Source organism: Cyrtonyx montezumae, unplaced genomic scaffold (assembly GCF_038088225.1).
Source record: "Cyrtonyx montezumae isolate F1298 unplaced genomic scaffold, pur_monq_1.0 scaffold_10, whole genome shotgun sequence".
Lineage (NCBI taxonomy): Eukaryota > Metazoa > Chordata > Aves > Galliformes > Odontophoridae > Cyrtonyx > Cyrtonyx montezumae.
This window is the reverse complement of record NW_027071826.1, coordinates 59,117,865-59,133,633: the sequence shown is the minus strand read 5'-3', so window position 1 is coordinate 59,133,633 and position 15,769 is coordinate 59,117,865.

The following is a 15,769-nucleotide window of genomic DNA, read 5'->3' as shown; positions in this document are numbered from 1 at the left end:
TGGAATGAAGTAAACTTGAAATTGAAACGAAAATTAAAAATAATGAAATGTGAAATGAAGTAAATTTAAATGTGAAACATGAAATGAAATGTAATGAAATGTGAAATGAAGTAAATTTAAACGAGAAACGTGGAATGAAAAGTAATGAAATGTGAAATGAAGTAAATTTAAATGTGAAACCTGAAATGAAAAGACATGTAATGTGAAATGATTAAATTTAAAAGTGGAACGTGAAATGAAGAATAATGAAATGTGAAATGAAGTAAATTTAAATGTGAAAAGAGAAATGAAATGTGAAAAGTAGTAAATTTAAATGTGAAAAGTGAAATGAAATGTGTAATGAAGTAAATTCAAATGTGAAACGTGAAATGAAATAAGAAAAGTAATGATTTGTGAAAAAAAATGTGAAATGAGATGTGAAACTTGAAATAAGTAAAGTAATAAAATTTGAAAAGAAGTAAATTTAAATGTGAAACTTGAAATCAAAATTAATGAAATGTGAAATGAAGTAAATTTAAATGTGAAACGTGAAATGAAATGCAATGAAATGTTTAATGAAATAAATTAAAATGTGAAACGTGGAATGAAATGTGAAATGAAGTAAATATAAATGTGAAACCTGAATTGAAAAGTAATATAATATGAAATGAAGTAAATTTAAATGTGAAACTTGAAATCAAAATTAATGAAATGTGAAATGAAGTAAATTTAAATGTGAAACGAGAAATGAGAATTAATGAAAAGTGAAATGAAGTAAATTTAAATGTGAAACGTGAAATGAAATGTGAAATGAAGTAAAAGTAAATGTGTAATTTGAAATCAAAATTAATGAAATGTAAAATGAAGTAAATATAAATGTGAATTGTGAAATGGAAATGTAATGTGAAATGAAGGAAATTTAAATGTGAAACTTGAAATGAAATTTATTGAAATGTGAAATGAAATAAATCTAAATGTGAAACTTGAAATGAAATGTAATGATATGTGAAATGAAGTAAATTTAAATTTGAAACGTGTAATGAAATGTAATGAAATTTGAAATGAATTATATATAAATGTGAAGCGTGAAATTAAAAGTAATGAAATGTGAAATGAAGTAAATTTAAATCTGAAACGTGAAATGAATATTAATGAAATGAAGTAAATTTAAATGTGAAAAATGTAATGTGAAATGAAGTAAATTTAAATGTGAAACATGAAATCAAATGAAGAAAAATTAAATGTGAAACAAAAAGTATCAAAAGTAATCAAATGTGAAATGAAGTAAATTTAAAATTGAAACGAAAAATTAAAAGTAATGAAATGTGAAATGAAGTAAATTTAAATCTGAAACGTGAATCTAAATGTAATGAAATGTGAAATGAAGTAAATTTTAATGTGAAACGTGAAATGAAAATTAATGAAAAGTGAAATAAAATATATTAAAATGTGAAACTTGAAATGAAATGTGAAATGAAGTAAATATAAATATGAAACCTGAATTGAAAAGTAGTATAATGTGAAATGAAGTAAATATAAATGTGAAACGTGAAATCATAATTAGTGAAATGTGAAATGAAGTAAATTTAAATGTGAAACATGAAATGAAATGTAATGAAATGTGAAATTAAGTAAATTTAAATATGAAAATTGAATAGAAATGTGAAAATAAGTAAATTAATGTGAAACGTGAAAAGGAAAGTAATGAAACGTGAAATGAAGAAAATTTAAATTTGAAACGAGAAATGAAATATGAAAGGTAATGAAATGTAAAATGAAACGTCAAACGAAAAGTCAAACGTCAAACGAAATATAAAACATGAAATAAGTAATATAATAAAGTGTAATGAAGTAAATTTAATATGAAACGTGAAATGAAAAGTAAAAAAAATGTGAAATGAAGTAAATTTAAATTTTAAACGAATAAAGAAAAGTAATGAAATGTGAAATGAAGTAAATTTAAATCTGAAACGTGTATTGAAAAGAAATGAAATGTGAAATGAAGTAAATTTAAATGTGTAACGTAAAATCAAAATTAATGAAAAGTGAAATGAAGTAAATTTAAATGTGAAACGTGAAATGAAAAGTAATGAAACGTGAAATGAAGTAAATTTAAAAGTGAAAAGAAAATTTAAAAATAATTGAATGTGAAATGAAGTAAATTTAAATGTGAAATGTGAAATCAAAATTCATGAAATGTGAAATGAAGTAAATTTAAATGAGAAACGTGAAATGTAAAGTAAAGAAATGTGAAAAGAATAAATTTAAATGTGAAACGTGAAATGAAAAGTAATGAAATGTGAAATGAAGTAAATTTAAATGTGAAACGGTATATTAATTAATTTTGAAATGAAATAAATTTAAATGTTAAAAATGAAATCAATTGTAATGAAACGTGAAATGAAGTAAATTTAAATCTGAAACGTGAATCGAAATGTGAAATGTAATAAATCTAAATGTGAAACGTGAAATCGAAATTAATGAAATGTGAAATGAAATAAATTTAAATGTGAAACGTGAATTCAAAATTAATGAAATGTTGAATTAAGTAAATTTAAATGTGAAAAATGAAATGTGAAATGAAGGAAATTAAAATTTGAAACGAAAAATGAAAATTAAAGAAATGTGGAATGATGTAAATTTACATGTGAAACGTGAAATAAAATGAAATGAAATGTGAAATGAAGTAAATTTAATATTGAAACGAAAATTAAAAGTAATGAATTGTGAAATGAAGTAAATTTAAACGTGAAAAAAGAAATGAGAAAATAAGTAAATTTAAATGTGAAACAACAAATAAAATGTAATGAAATGTGAAATGAAGTAAAGTTAAATATGAAATGTTAATAGAAATGTGAAAAGAAGTAAATTAATGTGAAACGTTAAATGAAAAGTAATGCAATGTGAAATGAAGTAAATTTAAATGTAAAACTCGAAATGGAAATGTAATGTGAAACGAAGTAAATTTAAAAGTGAAACATGAAAAGAAAAGTAATGAAAAGTTAAATGAAGTATATTTAAATTTGAAACAAAAATTAAAAGTAATGAAATGTGAAATGAAGTAAATTTTAATGTGAAACATGAAATGAAATGTTATGAAATGTGAAATGAAGTAAATTTAAATGTGAAACTTGAAATCAAAATTAATGAAATGTGAAATAAAATATATTAAAATGTGAAACTTGAATTGAAATGTGAAATGAAGTAAATATAATTGTGAAACCTGAATTGAAAAGTAATATAATGTGAAATGAAGTAAATTAAAATGTAAAACTCGAAATGGAAATGTAATGTGAAATGAAGTAAATTTCAAAGTGAAACATGAAAAGAAAAATAATGAAATGTGAAATGAAGTAAATTTGAATGTAGAAAATGAAATCAAAAGTAATGAAATGTGAAATGAAGTAAATTAAAATGTGAAACGTGAAATGTAATGAAATGAAAAGCGAAGTGAAGTAAATTTAAATGTGAAACGTGAAATCAAATTAATGAAATTAGAAATGAAGTAAATTTAAATGTGAAATGTGAAATCAAAATTAATGAACTGCGGAATGAAGTAAATTTAAATTTGAAAAATGAAATGTGAAATGAACTAAATTTAAATTAGAAACAAAAATTGAAAAGTAAAGAAATGTGAATTGAAGTAAATTTAAATGTGAAACGTGAAACGAAAAGTAATGAAATGTGAAATGAAGCAAATTTAAATGTGAATCCTGAATTGAAAAGTAATGTAATGTGAAATGAAGTAAAACTAAATGTGAAACTTGAAATCAAAATTAATGAAATTTGAAATGAAGTACATTTAAATGTGAAATTTGAAATCAAAATTAATGAAATGTGAAATGAAGTAGATTTAAATGTGAAACGTGAAATCAAAATTAAAGAAATGTGAAATGAAGTACATTTAAATGTGAAAAATGAAATGTGAAATGAAGTAAATTTAAATGTGAAACGTGGAATGAAAATTAATGAAATGTAAAATGGAGTAATTTTAAATGTGAAATGAGAAATGAAAAGTAATGGTAAGTGAAATGTAGAAAATTTAAATGTGAAAAGAATACTTAAAAATAATGGAATGTGAAATGAAGTAAATTTAAATTTGGAACTTGAAATGAAAGGTAATGAAATGTGCAATGAAGTAAATTTAAATGTGGTACGTGAAATCAAATTAAATGAATTGTGAAATGAAGTAGATTTAAATGTTACACGTGAAATCAAAAGTAATGAAATGTGAACTGAAGGAAATTTAACTGAGAAACGTGAAATAAAATGCTATGAAATGTTAAATGAAATACAATTCAATGTGAAATGGAAAATGAAATATGAAATGAAATAAATTTAAATGTGAAACGGGAAATGAAATGAGAAATGAAGTTAAATTAAAAGTGAAACGTGAAATGAAATGTGCAATGAAGTAAATTTAAATGTGAAACGTGAATTGAAATGTGAAATGAATTAAATTTAAATGTGAAACGTAAAATGAAATAAGAAAAGTAATGATTTGTGAAATAAAATGTGAAATGAGATGTGAAACTTGAAATAAGTAAAGTAATAACATTTGAAAATAATTAAATTTAAATGTGAATCGTGAAATGAAATGTAATGAAATGTGAAATGAAATAAATTTAAATGAGAAACGTGAAATGAAATGTAAAGAAATGTGAAATGAAGTAAATATAAATATGAAACGTGAATAGAAATGTGAAAAGATGTAAGTTAATGTTAAACGTGAAATGAAAAGTAATGAAATGTGAAATGAAGTAAATTTAAATGTGAAACGTGAAATGAAAAGTAATGAAATGTGAAATGAAGGAAATTTAAATGTGAAACGTGAAATGAAATGTAAAGAAATGTGAAATGAAGTAAATATAAATATGAAACGAAAACTAAAAGTAATGAAATGTGAAATGAAGTAAATTTAAATGTGAAACATGAAATGAAATGTGAAATGAAGAAAATTGAAATGTGAATTTAAGATAATTTAAATGTAAAACATGGTAATGAAATATAAAATCAAGTTAATTTAAATGTGTAACAGGAAATGAAATGAGAAATGAAGTAAAATTAAATGTGAAACGAGAAATGAAATGTAATGAAAAGTGAAATGAAATAAATGTGAAACGAAAAATGAAGGAAATTTAAAAGTGAAACTTAAAATGAAAAGAAATGAAATGTGATCTGAATGAAATTTAAATGTGAAAAGAAAATTTAAAAGTAATGAAATGTGAAATGAAGGAAATTTAAATGTGAAACGTGAAATGAAATGTAAAGAAATGTGAAATGAAGTAAATATAAATATGAAACGTGAATAGAAATGTGAAAAGATGTAAGTTAATGTTAAACGTGAAATGAAAAGTAATGAAATGTGAAATGAAGTAAATTTAAATGTGAAACATGAAATCAAAAGTAATGAAATGTGAAATGAAGTAGATTTAAATGTGAAACGTGAAATGAAGTACATTTAAATCTGAAACATAAATCGAAATTTGAAATGAAGTAAATTTAAATGTGAAACGTGAAATGAAATGTAATGAAATATGAAATGAAGTAAATTTAATTGTGAAACGTGAAATGAAATGTGAAATGAAGTAAAATTAAATGTGAAACGTGAAATGAAATGCAATGAAATGTGAAATGAAGTAAAATTAAATGTGAAACGTGAAATCAAAAATGAAATGTGCAATGAAGTAAATTTAAAAGTGAAAAATGAAATGTGAAATGAAGTAAATTGAAATGTGAAACGTGGAATGAAAATTAATGAAATGTAAAATGGAGTAATTTTAAATGTGAAATGAGAAATGAAAAGTAATGGTAAGTGAAATGTAGAAAATTTAAATGTGAAAAGAAAATTTAAAAGTAATTGAAAGTGAAATGAAGTAAATCTAAACGTGAAACTATAAATGAAAAGTATGAAATGTGCAATGAAGTAAATTTGAATGTGAAACGAGAAATGAAATGTGAAATGAAGTAAAATTAAATGTGAAACGCGAAATCAAAAGTAATGAAATGTGAAATGACGTAAATTTAAATGTGAAAAGCGAAATGAAAAGTAATGAAATGTGAAATGAATAAATATAAATGTGAAACGTAAAATGAAATAAATTTAATGTGAAACGTGAAATGAAATGTAATTAAATGTGACATGATATAAATTTAAAAGTGAAACGAGAAATGAAATGTATAATGAAGTAAATTGAAATGTTAATAGAGAAATGAAATGCGAAAAGAGGTAAATTGAAATGTGAAACGTAAAATGAAATGCGAAATGAAGTAAATTTAAATGTGAAACGTAAAAAGAAAGGTAATGAAATGAGAAATGAAGTAAATTTAAATGTGAAACGTGAAAGGAAATTAATGAAATGTGAAATGAAGTAAATTTAAATGTGAAAAATGAAATCAAAATTAATGAAATGTGAAATGAATAAAATTTAAATATGATATGTGAAATGAAATGTAATGAAATGTGAAATGCAGTAATATTAAATGTGAAACAAGAAATAAAATATAATGAAACATGAAATGAAGTAAATATTAATGTGAAACGAGGAATCAAATTTAATGAAATGTGAAATGAAGTAAATTTAAATCTGAAACGTGAAATCAAAATTAATGAAATGTGAAATTAAGTAAATTTAAATGTGAAACGTGTAATCAAAATTAATGAAATGTGGAATGAAGTAAATTTAAACGTGAAACGTGAAATCAAAATTAATAAATGTGAAATGAAGAAAATTTAAATGTGAAAAATGTAATGTGAAACGAAGTATATTTAAATTTGAATCGAAAAATGAAAAGTAAATAAATGTGAAATGTAGTAAATTTAAATGTGAAACGTTTAATCAAAATTAATGAAATGTGAAATGAAGTAAATTATAATATGAAACATGAAATGAAAAGTAATGAAATGTGAAATGAAGTAAATCTAAATGTGAATCATGATATTAAAATTAATGAAATGTGAAACGTGAAATGAAAAGTAATGAAACGTGAAATGAAGTAAATTTTAATGTGAAATGTGAAATGAAATGTAATGAAATGTGAAATGAACTAAATTTAAATGTGAAATGTGAAATGAAAAGTAATGAAATGTGAAATGAACTAAATTTAAATGTGAAATGTGAAATGAAAAGTAATGAAATGTGAAAAGAAGTAAATTTAAATGTGAAACATGAATTGAAATGTGAAATGAAGTAAATTTAAAATTGAAACGTGAATCGAAATGTGAAATGAAGAAAATTTAAATGTGAAAAATGAAATCAAAAGTAATGGAATGTGAAATGAAGTATATTTAAATTTGAAACGTGAACTGAAAACTGATGAAATGTGAAACGAAGTAAATTTAAATGTGAAACGTGAAATGAAGTAAATTTAAATCTGAAACGTGAATAGAAATGTGAAATGAAGTAAATTTAAATGTGAAATGTGAAATCAAAATTAATGAAATTTTAAATGAAGTAAATTTAAATGTGACACATGAAATCACAAGTAATGAAATAAGAAATGAAGTAAATTGAAATGCAAAATGTGAAATCAAAAGTAATGAAATGAAGTAATGTGAAATGAAGTAAATTTAAATGTGAAACGTGAAAAGAAAGGTAATGAAATGTGAAATGAAGTAAATTTAAATGTGAAACGTGAAATGAAATGTAATGACATGTGAAATGCTGTAATTATAAATGTGAAACGAGAAAAAAAATATAATGAAACATGAAATGAAGTAAATTTAAATGTGAAACGTGGAATCAAAATTAATTAAATGTGGAATGAAATAAATTTAAATGTGAAACGCGAAATAAAAAGTAATGAAATGTGAAATGAAGTAAATTTAAATGTGAAACGCGAAATGAAAAGTAATGAAATGTGATATGAAGTAAATTTAAATGTGAAACGCGAAATGAATAGTAATGAAATGTGAAATGAAATAAAATTAAATCTGAAACGTGAAAAGAAAAGTAATGAAGTGTGAAATGGTTAATTGTGAAACGAGAATTTAAAAGTAATGAAATGTGAAATGAAGTAAATTTAATTGTGAAACGTGAAATGAAAAGTAATGACATGGGAAATGAAGTAAATTTAACTTTGAAACGTGAAATGAAATTAAAGAAATTCGAAATGAAGTGAATTTAAATGTGAAACGTGAATTTAAATTTAATGAAATGTGAAATGAAGTAAATTTAAATGTGAAACGTGAATCGAAATGTAATGAAATGTGAAATGAAGTAAATTTAAATGTGAAATGAAAAGTAATGAAATGTAAAATGAAGTAAATTTAAATGTGAAACGCGAAATGAAAAGTAATGAAATGTGATATGAAGTAAATTTAAATGTGAAACGTGAAATGAAATGTGAAATGAAGTAAATTTAAATGTGAAACGTGAAATGAAAAGCAATGAAGTGTTTAATGAAATAAATTAAAATGTGAAACGTGGAATGAAATGTGAAATGAAGTAAATTTAAATGTGAAACGTGAAATCAAAATTAATGAAATGTGAAATGTAGAAAATTGAAATGTGAATCGTGAAATGAAATATGAAATGAAGTAAATATAATGTGAAACATGAAATGAAATGTGAAATGAAGTAAATATAAATGTGAAACGAATAAAGAAAAGTAATGAAATGTCAAATGAAGTAAATTTAAATGTTAAACTTGAAATGAATAGTAATGAAATGTGTAATGAAGTAAATTTAAATGATAAACAGAAAATGAATACTAATGAAATGTGAAATGAAGTAAATATAAATGTGAATCCTGAATTAAAAAGTTATGTAATGTGAAATGAAGTAAAACTAAATGAGAAACTTGAAATCAAAATAAATGAAATGTGAAATGAAGTAAATTTAAATGTGAAAAATGTAATCAAATGTAATGAAATGTGAAATGAAGTAAATATAAATCTGAAACGAATAAAGAAAAGTAATGAAATGTGAAATGAAGTAAATTTAAATCTGAAACATGAATTGAAAATAAATGAAAAGTGAAATGAATTAAATTTAAATCTGAAATGTGAATCAAAATTTGAAATGTAGTAAATTTAAATGAGAAACGTGAAATCAAAATGTAATTCAAGGTGAAATGAAGTAAATTTAAATGTGAATATTGAAATGAAAAGTAATGAAATGTCAAATGTAGTAAATTTATATTTTAAATTTGAAATGAAAATAATGAAATGTGAAATGAATAAATTGAAATGTGAAATGTGAAATGTAACGTGAAATGAAGTAAATTTAAATGTGAAACGTGAAATTAAAATTATTGAAATGTAATGAAATATGAAATGAAGTAAATTTAAATGTGAAACGTGAAATTAAATTATTGAAATGTGAAATGAAGAAAACATTTAAGTTAAACGTGGAATTAAATGTTATAAAATATTTAATGAAGAAAATTTTAATGTGAAATATGGTCTGAAATGATGTGAAATGTGATATGAAGTAAATTTAAATGTGACAGTTGAAATGATATCTAATGAAATGTGAAATGAAGAAAATTAAAATGTGAAACGTGAAAAGAAAGCTATTGAAATTTGAAATGATGTAAATTTAAATCTAAAACGTAAATCGAAATGTGAAATGAAGTAAATTTGAATGTGAAACATGAAATGAAAAATAATGAAATGTGAAATGAAGTAAATTGAAATGTGAAACGTGAGATCAAAATTAATGAAATGTGGAATTAAGTAAATTTAATTGTGAAACGTGAAATAAAAAGTAATGAAATGTGAAATGAAGTAAATTTGAATGTGAAACATGAAATGAAAAGTAATGAAATTTGAAATGAGGTAAAATTAAATGTGAAAAATGAAATCAAATGTAATGAAAAGTGAAATGAAGTAAATTTAAATGTGAAATGTGAAATCAGAATTAATGAAATGTGAAATGAAGTAAATTTAAATGTGAAAAATGTAATCAAATGTAATGAAATGTGAAATGAAGTAAATATAAATCTGAAACGAATAAAGAAAAGTAATGAAATGTGAAATGAAGTAAATTTAAATCTGAAACATGAATTGAAAATAAATGAAAAGTGAAATGAATTAAATTTAAATCTGAAATGTGAATCAAAATTTGAAATGTAGTAAATTTAAATGAGAAACGTGAAATCAAAATGTAATTCAAGGTGAAATGAAGTAAATTTAAATGTGAATATTGAAATGAAAAGTAATGAAATGTCAAATGTAGTAAATTTATATTTTAAATTTGAAATGAAAATAATGAAATGTGAAATGAATAAATTGAAATGTGAAATGTGAAATGTAACGTGAAATGAAGTAAATTTAAATGTGAAACGTGAAATTAAAATTATTGAAATGTAATGAAATATGAAATGAAGTAAATTTAAATGTGAAACGTGAAATTAAATTATTGAAATGTGAAATGAAGAAAACATTTAAGTTAAACGTGGAATTAAATGTTATAAAATATTTAATGAAGAAAATTTTAATGTGAAATATGGTCTGAAATGATGTGAAATGTGATATGAAGTAAATTTAAATGTGACAGTTGAAATGATATCTAATGAAATGTGAAATGAAGAAAATTAAAATGTGAAACGTGAAAAGAAAGCTATTGAAATTTGAAATGATGTAAATTTAAATCTAAAACGTAAATCGAAATGTGAAATGAAGTAAATTTGAATGTGAAACATGAAATGAAAAATAATGAAATGTGAAATGAAGTAAATTGAAATGTGAAACGTGAGATCAAAATTAATGAAATGTGGAATTAAGTAAATTTAATTGTGAAACGTGAAATAAAAAGTAATGAAATGTGAAATGAAGTAAATTTGAATGTGAAACATGAAATGAAAAGTAATGAAATTTGAAATGAGGTAAAATTAAATGTGAAAAATGAAATCAAATGTAATGAAAAGTGAAATGAAGTAAATTTAAATGTGAAATGTGAAATCAGAATTAATGAAATGTGAAATGAAGTAAATTTAAATGTGAAATTTTTAATCAAAATTAATGAAATGTGAAATGAAGTAAATTTAAATGTGAAACGTTAAATTAAGTAAATTTAAATCTGAAACGTAAATCAAAATGTGAAATGAAGTAAATTTAAATGTTAAACATTTAATCAAAATTAATGAAAAGTGAAAGGAAGTAAATTTAAATCTGAAACGTGAAATGGAAATGAACTGTGAAAAGAAGTAAATTTAAAAGTGAAATTTGAAATGAAATGTGTAATGAAGAATATATAAACGTGAAACGTGAAATGAAATATGAAATGAAGTATATTTAAATCTGAAACATGAATCGAATAGTGAAATGAAGTAAATTTAAATGTGAAACATGAAATGAAAAGTAATGAAATGTGAAATGAAGTAAATTTAAATGTGAAACATGAAATGAAAAGTAATGAAAAGTGAAATGAAGTAAATTTAAATGTGAAACATGAAATGAAAAGTAATGAAATGTGAAATGAAGTAAATTTAAATGTGAAATGTGAAATGAAATAAGAAACGTAATAATTTGTGAAATGAAATGTGAAACTTGAAATGAAATATAGTATGTCATGAAATGTGAAATAAAATGAATTTAAATGTGAAACGTGAATTGAAAAGTAATAAAATGTGAAAAGAACTGAAAAATGAAACGCGAAACTTGAAATGAAATATGAAAATAATGAAAATGTAATTAAATGTGAAAGTAAATGTAAAACGTGAAATAAGTAATGAAATGTGAAATGAAGTAAATTTAAATTTGAAACAAAAATTGAAAAGTAAAGAAATGTGAAATGAAGTAAATTTAAATGTGAAACGTGAAATGAAAGCTATTGGAATGTGAAATGAAGTAAATTAAAATCTGAAATGTAAATCGAAATGTGAAATGAAGTAAATTTAAATGTGAAACGTAAAATCAAAATTAATGAAATGTGAAATGACGTAAATTAAAATGTGAAATTTTAAAACAAAATTTATGAAATGTGAAATGAAGTAAATTTAACTGCGAAAAGTGAAATTAAGTAAATTTTAATCTGAAACGTAAATCAAAATGTGAAATGAAGTAAATATAAATGTGAAATGTGAAATCAAAATTAATGAAATGTGAAATGAAGTAAATTTAAATGTGAAACGTGAAATCAAAAGTAATGAAATGTGAAACGAAGTTAATTTAAATGTGGAACGTGAATTAAAAATTAAATAAATGTGAAATGAAGTAAATCTAAAAGTGAAAAATGAAATGTGAAGTGAAGTAAATTTAAATGTGAAATGTGAAATAAAAATTAATGAAATGTGAATTGAAGTAAATTTTAATGTGAAACGTGAAATGAGAAGTAATGAAGTGTGCAATGAGAAGTAATGAAGTGTGCAATGAGAAGTAATGAAGTGTGCAATGAGAATTAATGAAGTGTGCAATGAAAAGTAAAGAAGTGTGCAATGAAAAGTAAAGAAGTGTGCAATGAAAAGCAATGAAGTGTGCAATGAAAAGCAACGAAGTGTGCAATGAAAAGCAATGAAGTGTGCAATGAAAAGCAATGAAGTGCGCAATGAAAAGCAATGAAGTGCGCAATGAAAAGCAATGAAGTGCGCAATGAAAAGCAATGAAGTGCGCAATGAAAAGCAATGAAGTGTGCAATGAAAAGTAATGAAGTGTGCAATGAAAAGTAATGAAGTGTGCAATGAAAAGTAATGAAGTGTGCAATGAATAGTAATGAAGTGTGAAAGGAAAAGTAATGAAGTGTGAAATGAATTCAATTTAAATCTGAAACGTAAATCGAAATGTGAAATGAAGTAAATTTAAATGTGAATCGCGAAAGGACATGTAATGAAATGTGAATTGAAGTAAATTTGAATGTGAAACGTGAAATCAAAAGTAATTAAATATGTAATGACATAAATTTAAATGTGAAACGTTAAATGAAAAGTAATGACATGGGAAATGAAGTAAATTTAAATATGAAACGTGAAATGAAATTAATGAAATTTGAAATGAAGTAAATTTAAATGTGAAACGTGAATTGAAATTTAATGAAGTGATGAGAAGAAAATTAAAAATTGAAATGTTAAATGTAATATGAAATGAAGAAAATTTAAATGTGAAACTTGAAATGAAATGTGAAATGAAGTAAATTTATATGTGAAACGTGAAATGAAATAAGGAAAGTAAAGATTTATGATATTAAATGTGAAATGAAATGTGAACTTGAAATGAAATATGAAAAGTAATGAAAAGTGAAATGAAGTAAACTTAAAAGTGAAACGTAATGAAAAAAGGAAAGTAATGAAATGTGAACTGAAGTAAATTTAAACGTGAAACTTGAATTTAAAAGTAATAAAATGTGAAATAAAATGAGAAACTTGAATCGAAATATGAATACTGTATGAAATGTGTAATGAAATGTGAAATGAAGTAAATTTAAATGTGAAACGTAAAATGAAAACTAATGAAATGTGAAATGAAGTAAATTTAAACTTGAAACGTGAAATAAAGTAAATTTAAATCTGAAACGTAAATCGAAATGTGAAATGAAGTAAATTTAAATGTGAAACGTTTAATCAAAATTAATGAAATGTGAAATGAAGTAAATCTAAATGCAAAACGTGAAATAAGATTAATGAAATATGAAATGGAGTAAATTTAAATGTGAAACGCGAAATGGAAATGAAATGTGAAATGAAGTAAATTTAAATGTGAAACGTGAATTGATATGTAAAAAGAGGTAAATTTAAATATGAAACGCGAAATAAAAATTAATGAAATGTGATATGAAGTAAATTTAAATGTGAAACTAGAAATGAAATGTAATGAAAAGTGAAATGAAGTAAATTTGAATATGAAAAATGAAATCAAAATTAATGAAATGTGAAATGAAGTAAATTTAAATCTGAAACATGAAATCAAAAGAAATGAAATGTGAAATGAAGTAAATTTAAATCTGAAACGTGAATCAAAATGTGAAATGTAGTAAATTTAAATATGAAACATGAAATCAAAATTAATGAAATGTGGAATGAAGTAAATTAAAATGTGAAACGTGAATTCAAAATTAATTAAATGTGAAATGAAGTAAACTTAAATGTGAAAAAAAAAGTGAAATGATGTAAATTTAAATTTGAAACGAAAAATGAAAAGTAATTAAATGAGAAATGAAGTAAATATAAATTTGAATCGAATACAGGAAAGCTTTGAAATGTGAAATGAAATAAATTTATATCTGAAACGTGAATTGAAAAGAAATGAAAAGTGAAATGAAGTAAATTTAAATCTTAAACGTGGATCAAAATTTGAAATGTAGTAAATTTAAATGTGAATCTTGAAATGAAAAGTAATGAAATGTGAAATGAAGTAAATTTAAATGTGAAACTTGAAATAAAAAGTAATGAAATGTGAAATGAAGTAAATTTAAATGTTAACTGTGAAATCAAATGTAATCAAATGTGAAATGAAGTAAATTTAAATGTGAAACGTGAAATGAAAAGTAATGAAACGTGAAATGAAGTAAATTTAAATGTGAGAAATGTAATCAAATGTAATGAAATGTGAAAAGAATTAAATTTAAATTTGAAACGTTAAAAAAATGTGAAATGAAGTAAATTTAAATGTGAAATGAAGTAAATATAAATTTGAAACGAATAAAGAAAAGTAATGAAATGTGAAATGAAGTAAATTTAAATCTGAAACGTGTATTGAAAAGAAATGAAATGTGAAATGAAGTAAATTTAAATGTGAAATGTGAAATGAAATGAGATACGAAATAAATTTATATGTGAAACGTGAAATGAAATATAAATTCAAGTTAATTTAAATGTGAAATTGGAAATGAAATGAAAAAATGAAGAAAAATTAAATGTGAAACGAGAAATGAAATGTAATGAAAAGTGAAATGCAAAAAATGAGAAACAAAAAATGATGGAAATTTAAAAGTGAAACTTGAAATTAAAAGTAATGAAAAGTGAAATGAAGTAAATTTAAATGTGAAACGTGAAATGAGACGTAATGAAATGTGAAATGAAGTAAATTTAAATATGAAACAAAAATTAAAATAATGAAATGTGAAATGAAGTAAATTTTAATGTGAAACGTGAAATGAAAAGTTATGAAATGTTTAATGAAGTAAATTTAAATGTGAAACTTGAAATCAAAATTAATGAAATGTGAAATAAAATATATTAAAATGTGAAACTTGAAATGAAATGTGAAATGAAGTAAATATAAATTTGAAACGAATAAAGAAAAGTAATGAAATGTGAAATGAAGTAAATTTAAATCTGAAACGTGTATTGAAAAGTAATATAATGTGAAATGAAGTAAATTAAAACGTGAAACGTGAAATCATAATTATTGAAATGTGAAATGAAGTAAATTTAAATGTGAAACTTGAAATGGAAATGTAATGTGAAATGAAGTAAATTTAAATGTGAAACGAGAAATAAAGTAAATTTAAATGTGAAACGTAAATTAAAATTTGAAATGATGTATATTTAAATGTGAAACATTAAAAGAAAAGTAATGAAATGTGAAATGAAGAAAAGTTAAATGTGAAACGTGAAATCAAAAGTAATCAAATGTGAAATGAAGTAAATTTAAATGTGAAACGTTATATTAATTTATTAATTTTGAAATGAAGTAAATTTAAATGTTAAAAATGAAATCAAGTGTAATGACACGTGAAATGAAATAAATATAAATGTGTAACGTGAAATGAAAAGTAATGAAACATGAAATTAAGAAAATTTAAATTTGAAAAGAAAAAAGAAATGTAATGAAATGTGAAATGAAATAAATTTAAATCTGAAACGTGAATCAAAATGTGAAATGTAATAAATCTAAATGTGAAACGTGAAA